Source organism: Lonchura striata, chromosome 2 (genome assembly GCF_050655825.1).
Source record: "Lonchura striata isolate lonStrDom1 chromosome 2, ASM5065582v1, whole genome shotgun sequence".
NCBI lineage: Eukaryota > Metazoa > Chordata > Aves > Passeriformes > Estrildidae > Lonchura > Lonchura striata.
In genome coordinates this window covers 126,725,001-126,727,500 of record NC_140704.1, presented here as the reverse complement: position 1 = coordinate 126,727,500, position 2,500 = coordinate 126,725,001, and the positions used below count along the sequence as shown (strand labels likewise).

Below are 2,500 nucleotides of genomic sequence, written 5' to 3'. Positions count from 1 at the left end.
TTACATCCTGAAAACTATTGTTTTAGATATCTGAGGCATTAATGTTTTCTACATCTTCTCATTTGCAAGAAAAGGAAATCCAATTCAAAAATTTTGTGTAGATGAACAATATTAGTTTATATACATAATAGATAGGTGCTATATCCCTGCATAAAATCACTCAGTGTGATTTTGGGATTAAAAAAAAAAAATCCCTCCCTAGAAAGGCTTCAGTGAAGGTCACTGAGATATTAAGTATGAAGGATAGCTGCTTAATTTTTAAGTGTAATCAAGTCTAATCTTGTCAGCTACATCAGAGAGGGGAAGTGATCAGTTTAAGATACATCAGAAGATTTGCATAGAATGAAAATGAATCAAAATTAGTTTTGGTATCTGAGATGGCTAAAATGACAGCCTAATTGCTCCTGAATCAAACGTCACAAAGCTTGATGTGTAATTTTAATCACTGATGAGAACCAGGTTAAGTTTGCTCATGGCACACATGCAATTTAAAAACCTTTCGAAATAATCTGATCACAATGAGCATGGAAACTTAATAATTCTCTAATTAGTCCAGAGACAAGCATGTTTACCTTCCCATTTGGCAAATCTGCACAAACAGTGTATGCATCCTGAAGAAAGCCTGGACATCTAACACATTCTCCTCTGAAGGCCTTATCTACAGATAAAAGGCTGCACAAGGACAGTTGCACCAGAAAGCAACTCCCAGCCCCTTCAATCTGTAGAGGACTGGTATAAATGCCTTCATACAGATATCTCTTAACTCTGACACAAAAGTATAAACAATGCTGGTACAAAGTATTTTTACATGTATGCGCTCAGCACCAGCACTTGTGAGGCTATTTCGGTCACATGTAAACACATATGCAGGGAAGAAGGCACACACACACACAGCTGCCACACAACGTGCACAAGAAGTCTTTTGGGCCATTGCACAGAAAAAGAGGCGGTAGTACTTCTGTTTTGTTTCCCAGCAATGATACAGGGATGCACGTGCAGTAACTCTGCCCTACCCAGTGCCATGAAAGGATCAGTCAGGGGAAACCTCTTTAGCAGGTAAAACTAACTGATAAAAAGGAGCTAATACAGAAAATGGAACCAAATGCAACTCCCTAAAACTATTCTAGCTGTATCTGAGGCTTTCCATTTAACCTTTTCCACTTGAAGCAGGCTTTACCCATACTGCAGTGTATTGTGGTATCCCACAGCATCACAATGTCCAGTACACACACACAAACAGTTGCCAGTTAGAGTCCTGGGCATGCACACTATACTGGGGCCAGATGGCATTTATGAACAGTAAGTAATTTTAGGCAGATACAAAATGGGTTCTGTAGCATAGCATCTCACCCTTCCCCTTCTTCCCACAGCCCTGTGCTAGCAGTCGTGCTGTTGCAATTTTCTCTTAAAAGACTTAGCAGAAGTAAGCTATATTTTTAAACCTTCCACCACATAGTCAAAGTGAAAAACAAAACCAGCACAGCAACAAGTGTCATAACATCTTTTCTGTTACTTAATCAACATTTTTAAATAAGCTGCACATTTATAGTTGTCTCCTTATATAACTTCAGTATTAATCAGTACTAAACAATGACATCAGCCCTCTGATCACAATTGTATAAACAAAAGTATATTTCATTCCAATTAAAACAAATACTAAATCTTTGAACTGACGAGCAGCACAGAGAGAAACCATAATGTATATGTCCATACTTGAGCTGTTTACAGTCTTTATGGCCATGTTTGCTATCAGATAAGGTAAATGAAATCATTATACCTTGATGAAGAATTAAAAATTACTGGCATAAGTTACTGATCGTACATAACATATGATGGAAGATGCATCCATTAGAGGCTATGGTATCTTCAATATTGAAAAATATTTTTTTAAAAATTTCCTCCCCAGGGACCTTCTGTGAGAGTTATAACAAAGTTTTACAAAGTCATAGATAAAAAAAAATTACAAGGACTGGCTCAGAACAAACATTTTTCCACAAAGTCTCTAAAACAGATTTCAACCCTCTTTACAAAAGAAATCACAATGAAAACCATTACAGTATATAAAAAAAAAGCAAAATTGATACATATTAAGCACGAATCTATATAGCCTTAAGACATCAAGAAAAAATTAAATCTCTGCCAATGCTATCAGCTGAGTTCATAGAAATACATACCTGCTGCTCTGCTTAGTATTTAAAGTTTTCTCAGTAATTCACAAGGCCACCAACTTTGATCATATAAATCCTTTTCTCGGAACTAATGGCCAATATACAGAAAACCTTAAATTGCTAACCTCTGCTTTCCTCCTGGAGAAACTGTGCTCTAAACTGTGCTCAGCTAAATTACAAAAACCCACCTACAGCCAGATTTGCTAATGAAAAGGGGGTGCTTTCTGAACAATAGGAGAATTCCTCTGCATTTAAAATGCAGAGTTCCCATTAGAACAAAGAATCACAAATGCCAGTTTTACCTCTGTTTTTTAATTGAGATTGTCCCAGCC

The 2,500-nt window shown here is 36.8% G+C and overlaps 1 protein-coding gene across 5 annotated transcripts in view; it reads right to left on the bottom strand.

The window, feature by feature from the left end:
* ZFHX4 (zinc finger homeobox 4) overlaps positions 1-2,500 on the bottom strand; it is a 151,743-nt gene that overhangs the window by 126,923 nt on the left and 22,320 nt on the right. The window contains exon 1 of one of the 5 annotated variants that reach the window (XM_085572270.1): positions 2,175-2,500. This exon is cut by the window's right edge and continues 16,779 nt beyond it. The exons of the other annotated variants lie outside the window; for them this stretch is intronic. The gene's annotated coding sequence lies outside the window, so the exon portion shown is untranslated. The remainder of the gene's footprint in view (positions 1-2,174) is intronic. 5 annotated transcript variants of the gene reach the window in all.